The sequence below is a fragment of the Ascochyta rabiei genome, chromosome 1, assembly GCF_004011695.2.
Source record: "Ascochyta rabiei chromosome 1, complete sequence".
Taxonomy (NCBI): Eukaryota; Fungi; Ascomycota; class Dothideomycetes; order Pleosporales; family Didymellaceae; genus Ascochyta; species Ascochyta rabiei.
In genome coordinates, this window is record NC_082405.1 from 1,386,229 (window position 1) to 1,393,239 (window position 7,011).

The following is a 7,011-nucleotide window of genomic DNA, read 5'->3' on the forward strand; positions in this document are numbered from 1 at the left end:
CCTTCAGAGTTATTAATTACAGGCTATCCTTAACTGTTAGGGTCCTTTCTGCCTAAACTTGCTTTCTTTTGTGTAATTTTTGTTATATAGCTGCCTTATTAGTAGCTTAAAGCTAAGTAATCTCCTGTTACGCTAACACTAGCTTATACGCAATTATTGCTGCCCCTTTTACTACCTTCTTAAACGCCTTAACTATAGAGGTAGGCGAACTATCTATATACCTCTAAATCCTTGTCTTTATAAGCGTTAATTACAACCTAAGTTTAAGGGTGTTGCTTAGGGTTTGCGACTGCCAGAGCTTGTTGTTAACAGGTAGTGGTGGTGATAGAGTGCGCAACTTCATATTAAGGGCTATTATAACCTAGTCTAGGTCAAATAGGACTAATCTAGCACCTTAGAACCCTCCCTAGATGTTCTTAGAAGTAATTGCAGCATTATAGGCGCGTATAAAGTATAGCAGGAACTCTGTCTTTATAATATAGTTAATCTAGTTATATATAAGTATTTTAGCTTAGCGCCTATACGCCTTCTTTAAAGCAGCAAAATAACCTACATTAAGGGGCTGTATAAGGTGTGATAAGTAAGAAGGCAAATAGAGAGCAATAATCTTGTTATCCTTACAGTATTGCTAGAATTTAAGAGAGTTATGGCTCTTATAACTATTAATAATAAGCAAACAGTAGGTACTAATAGTACGCTCCTTTGTATGCCTGTTAAAGTGCTTTAACTAGTTAAGACTAAGCTTGTTGGTAGTCTAGCTGTTATTAGAGACTCTAATAACCCAGTTATAAGGCAGATCCTCTTCTTTGTACCAGGCAGAGAGGTAGTAGTAGGCTTTAAAGATAAGGAAGGCTAGAATGGCCTATCCTTTGGCATTAATGCTCACTATAGCCGTAGCCCACTCTCAGTTGCCTGGCTAGATAGCCTTTGGCCGACCCTGTCGTTCTGAAGCTGTAACAACTGCTCCTAGGGAGATCTAGCCTATTATAAAGCCTGTCTTGTTAAAGTTGTACGTGTCTTTATCCTAGATGCTATACTTAGCTTTAATATTAGCTACTAGGCCAAACCAGCCCTGTAGAACCTCAGAATCCTCACAGAGGGCTCTCTTGTAGTCGTACTTGCGATTAAACTTGACTTTAAGCTCTAGGTGTTGCTTAATAAACGTACTAGGCCAGTTTACGCTAATAGGGCCTAGATTATACTTAGCGCGTAAAGAATTAGCTATAGTAGCTATATCTAAGAGCTAAGAGGAAAATCCTTACACATCTAGCTCAAGAACATGCTTAATAATTACCTCCTCTTTATTATTGTCCAGCTTCTGTAAGTTAGCTATAGAATCTGCGTGTGAAGGTTGTCCTGTATGTTGGTTGCTTAGTGTCTTTTAAGGGACCCTGTAGATAGCTGCAGCGCGTCGCTAAGAGAAATTTGCGTCTTGTTTAAGAGCCTGGAGCGCAAGCTATATCTAAGCTTCCTTTAACGCGTCTAAATGGTGTTGTTAAGAAGACATTGGTGTAGGAGGAGAAGTTTGGTGGGGGCTTGGCAAAAGTGAGCGGCTCGCCTGTTGAGCGGCTCGCCTGTGGGGTACGTTAATTAAACATCGCAAGCATATGGCTCTACATGCCAGAGCTAGATGCGAAATCCTTCATATTAAGGGAGCTAGTCAGCTTCAATCTGCGCAGCTCCGAGAAGCTGGAAAGAGTACGAAAAAGACTGCAAGACTTTTCGGTCACATCAGACATCTGCCTGGCATTTGCTGAATGCATGGATGGGGGAAATAGTAAAATAGTAATTACTAAGTAATTACTATTTTACTATATAGTAACTACTAAATAGTAAAAATAAATAGTAAAGTAACACTTCAGAAATAGTAATTATTTTTTAGTAATTACTTAGTAAAATAAGAAATACTTTAAATTTTAAATTTTTTTTTAACTTTGTTTTTATATAGAAAATTGTAATATTATAGCAGTTACTTAGGTTAAAAAGTATAGTATATTAGCTTTAAAATCTAGCTTTAAAAATCCTTCTGTTTAGGAGTTTAAGTTTGCTTAAAAACTCTAGTTTATTTAAAAAATGTTATTAGAAATACTACCTTAAGTAAGTTCTATATATCTAATAGTTTATATACTTTTAATCTAGATATACTTAGAAGTTTTACTAAATTTTAGCTTATTTAAAGAAAATTATAGTATTTAATTTAAAACTTTTAACATAGATTCCTTATAAGCTTAGGTTTTAATCTTAAATATTATAACTAGTAGGCCTATACTTTAATAGTAGAAATGCAAGAAAGTATAAGCTTTGTTGAATTTATATATAAATTAGATTAAAGCTTTAATAAAGCTATAAATATTTATTTTCAGCTTTTTAATAGATAGAATACTAACAAACAAATACATTAATAGAAAGTTTAATTCTAATTCTTAGCTTTATAAGTAAGAAATTTATTTTAACTACTATTAGGAATATTAAAAGAAGGAAATAGGATTAGTATAGTATATCTAAAGTAAAATATATTACTTTAAACTAATAAACCTTTAACTAACTATCTATTTAAACTTTACTTAATTAAAATTATATATTTTAATCTACTATTATATCATAAGTAAGAACTAGAACTAAGGTAAAGCTATAGTAAAATATTATATAACCTAAACTCTTTTTTATCTAAATAAAATTCTTACTTTAGTACTATATAGAAGCATCTGTAATTAGTATAAAGTTAGTAAATTAGATATCTAGAAAAAACACTTATACACTAAAGAAAAACTAATGATATTTAATAACTATTATAGCTTTACTATATACAGTCTCTAGTTACAAAGTTATATATAAAAGATTAAAGCTTTCTATTATATTTACTCTATAGAAGAACATGTACTATATTCTAGAAAGGTATCTTCCTCTATATTATTATATCTAATTTCTTCTTCTATATTATTAATACTTATAGAAGAAAAATCTAATTTATCATTAATTATCTCTAGCTCTTCTTTATCTATAATATTCCAAGATTTTAAAGTTATTAACTGTTTTATAGTAGTAGGTAATAGTCTATTTCTTTGTTTAGTTATTATATTACTTACTCTACTAAATATAGATTTACTAGGGCTAGAGCTAGAAGTTATAGCTAAATAAACTTTAGCTATGTTATATAATATAGGAATCTTATCTCTATTAGCTTTATAATAGTCTAAAATACTTATTTTTTTACTTATAACATCTTCTTTTAAATTTAGGTCTAGTTCTTCTTTATTTAAAATAGTGTAATCATCTTTAAAAAACTCATTATCACTACTATAATCTATATTATTATTAATATCTTCCTCTATTATAGCATTAGTATTATAAGGTTTATAAATAATTTTATAATTATTAAATATAATAGTAAACTCATCTTTTATTAACTCTATAGTACTATAGTCATACTTTGGAGTTTTAAATATCTCTAGCTTAAATTGTGGATTTAGAAGTGTTATTATATATAAGTGCTTTAGTCTAGAATCTATAACTCTAGTATTCTCTATAGGATAATACTCTAGTAATTTACTAATAGCTTCTTTTAAAGCTACTTCTATATAAATGTTAAAGTTAGGATTTGTATTAGTATTTGTATTGCTTAGTTCCTCTAGTTTATTAAGTAGTCTAGTAATATAAGGTATAATCAAAAAGCTAGTAGAATAATTAGAAGCTTGGAACTTAATAATAGGTTTTCTAAATATTTCTAGAATATCTCTTACGTATATTATATAATCCCACTCTAGAGAAGTAAAAATAAATTTCTTAAGATTTAAATTCTTTTGTTTATTAGTAGGGAGCTCTCTAGCCTTAGAAAGTAATATATCTATTTCTTCTTTAAAATATAAAAATCTATCTAGTATATTATACGTAGAAAGCCACCTAGTACTATTATCTTTAACAAGTCTTTCTACGCCTCTATTATTATAATGTAAATTTTTGTTTCTCTTTACTAGTTTTTTAAATGTATTTTTTAGAAAGTGATTATATTTTATAGAAGTAACAATACTCCTAATTCTTGTAGGTAGGTCTTTATGACTATTATATTTTGTTCTATAATCTCTATTATTAAAGTTTATTGCTAGCTTATCTCTATATCCTTTAGTATTATTAGGTATAAAAGATAAATAGGTTAGAAAACTATTACTTATAAAATTTAAAATATGTGCTATAGATCTATTATCTATAATATTAATATTAAATTTACTTTTATAGCTTTCCTGAAGTGCTAAAACTAAGGAATTAACAAGACTAGCGTTGTCTTTAGTATTAGCTAGTAGTTTATCTCTTATATTATATTCCTTTAGTATACTATTAACTATATTATATAGTATTAGGCCTGTATAACTAGGGTAATCTTCTAGAGTTTCAAATCCTATAAGGTAAGACTCTAATTCTAAGTTATTATTATAATAATGTATAGTGATAGCTATAAAATCTATATTATTACTAGAATTCCATTCATCTAAAGTTATAGAAAATAGAATATTATTATTCTGTAGATTTTCTTTAATTATATTAAGATCATTTAAGTATAATAAATCTAAGTCATCTTTAATTGTACGCCTACTAATACTAGGCAAATCTTCTTTTATATAATTTAATAGCTGTTTAAAGCTTTTACTTTCTACTATACTAAATGGAACATTATTAGTTACTATAAACTTAAGTAAATATTTCCTATACTCTTCTTTGTCGAATAGGATAAAGCTAGGTCTTTTTCTAGTTTTATTAGATATAAAGGAACTAGAAATACTAGAATTAAAACTACTAGCTAAATCTCTAAATTCGAGGTATTGTCTTCTATATCAAGATTATTACTATTAGTAGAGTTTTTAACTAGATCTTTATGCTTATATTTGTAATGTTGTTTTAAATTAGTAGTATTAATAGGCTAACCTACTAAGGTAGTATAACAACAGCTAGTACAGCCTACTTTAATTCTTTTATTTATATTAGTAGCTTGCTCTATAGGTACTAGCTCGCTAGTTAATAGGTTATCTTTAAATATATAGTTAGACTTATCTTTACTAGGTAACCTAAAGTCTCTTGAAGTAATATCTAGCTTAGGCTTTCTTAAACTAGACATACTTTAAATTAAAAGTTTGTTTATAACGTACTCCACGGTCGAGCGGATTACACGGTCGAGCGGATCACTCAAAACCCCACCAAAATTGCCCAAAACCACAACCCTTTATCTCAACAACCACGCAATAAGATCTTCTACAATATTCAGGACAGGGCTGCACTAATATAAATAATAGTATTTAAAAGTTTTAGAGTGCTAGAATCTATAACACAGAGGTTATTAAGCGATTACTGTTTTACAGGGGTGTTTAGCACAATTTGCAGGCTATTTCTATAACTATCATAGCTATGAAGCTGAAACCTAGGTATGTACTTACTAGTAGCTATGCAATACTATTCTGAGATTTTAAAAAGATTTTATTGCGTGGTTGTTGAAATAAAGCGTTGTGGTTTTGGACAATTTTGGTGGGGTTTTGAGTGATCCGCTCGACTGTGTGATCCGCTCGACCGTAGAGTACGTTACTTAATATCTATGTATTTAGAAAATTTACTTACAATTTATATTTGAAACAGTTTCCTTAGTAGTCTTTAGTAAAAGAATAGCAAATAAGATTAAAGTAATTCTTACAAAGCTAGATTCTAGACTAACTATAAGTAAATCCTAAAGAGAAGAATTAGATAGTTATAACTATAAGAATAAAAATAATAAGAGAAAAAATAAATAATAATAAAATATACTAACAAGGTAATAACTTACTAATTATAGTACTAGAAATACTACTAAACAGAAGTTAAGTACGTAAACAAGTAGTAAAAGTTATAGAGATACTTAATTTTTTTTTTAGAAGAAGTCTTTTTTATATCTTATAATTCTATAAATATAAGCTAGTTACTAATTAGTATATAAGTAGCTCTATTACTAATCTTAAGAGTTAATATAGCTTATAAATCCCTCTCTTATCTAGATTTATCAGCTAGATAGCCAATAAATCCCGCTCTTATCTAGATTTATCAGCTAGCTAGCCGATAGATCCCGCTATTATCTAGATTTATCAGCTAGATAGCTGATAGATCCCGCTCTTATCTAGATTTATCAGCTAGATAGCCTACAGATCCCTATTTTATCTAGATTTATAAGCTAGATAGCTTAGAATTTCTTATCTTATCTTTTGTAATTTTAGATCTAGCTTTAGATTACTAATTTAGAAAGGTTCTTACTAAGATAAATTTTAACACTATAATAAGAGGTATTCTCTTTATATCTCTAAAAGTATCTACTATTAGATATTAAGTACTATCCCTACTACCATTGCAACTACTACTTTGTTACCTTTATTAGTACTTCTATTAGTACTTTAAAACTATACGTAAGTGTTTACCTCTTTTTTTTTTAAACTTTACATTAGTTTTCTAACTTATTTTTAGCTTTTTAAGATGTCTTATAGTCTTTCTTAAGTATCTTTTATTACTTCTACTATTAATAGTAGCTCTATAGTAAGGGCTACAAAGCTAGACTCTACTATTAAAGCTATTATTAGTAGTTTTAAGAAGCTAAATTTAGATATTTTAATTACTGTTATAGAGTATCTAAATACTCTTAGAATAGTCTACTATCTTAGAAGGCTGTCTTACTATAATAGCTCTAGATATAGCTTTAGTCTTAGTAAGTTTTTTACTTTACGTATCCTTATTAATACTAATTAAAATTAAAGATTTTCTTAGAAAAGCTAAAATAGACTTAGAATATTCTTTTCTTCTAGAAGATAGAGAGAATGTTAGTCTGGAGCTATCTTCTATGCTAAAAAGATTAAATATCTTTCTAGTAAAAAGAAGTATTATCTTTATAGATTATAGTAAGTAAGACTTTATTTCTAATTTTTTATTAAACTAACTGCCTTATAGATCTTATTAAAGACTTTTATACAAAGTTTATTATTACTTCTAAAGAAGTAGATAAGCTTAAGC

General features: G+C 28.2%; 21 annotated features.

Annotated features, from left to right (window-relative positions):
• Positions 1-1,589: part of a mobile genetic element that runs on past the window's edge.
• Positions 516-628: a mobile genetic element.
• Positions 522-625: a mobile genetic element.
• Positions 1,029-1,189: a mobile genetic element.
• A 503-nt stretch (positions 1,590-2,092) lies between the features above and the next one.
• Positions 2,093-2,101: an inverted repeat.
• Positions 2,093-2,688: a mobile genetic element.
• Positions 2,093-2,689: a dispersed repeat.
• Positions 2,680-2,688: an inverted repeat.
• A 320-nt stretch (positions 2,690-3,009) lies between the features above and the next one.
• Positions 3,010-3,197: a mobile genetic element.
• Positions 3,010-4,718: a mobile genetic element.
• Positions 3,013-4,691: a mobile genetic element.
• Positions 3,288-3,378: a tandem repeat.
• Positions 4,168-4,739: a mobile genetic element.
• Positions 4,196-4,230: a tandem repeat.
• Positions 4,270-4,682: a mobile genetic element.
• Positions 4,307-4,354: a tandem repeat.
• A 391-nt stretch (positions 4,740-5,130) lies between the features above and the next one.
• Positions 5,131-5,568: a dispersed repeat.
• A 611-nt stretch (positions 5,569-6,179) lies between these two features.
• Positions 6,180-6,188: an inverted repeat.
• Positions 6,180-6,464: a mobile genetic element.
• Positions 6,321-6,401: a tandem repeat.
• Positions 6,456-6,464: an inverted repeat.
• Positions 6,465-7,011: the final 547 nt, after the last annotated feature.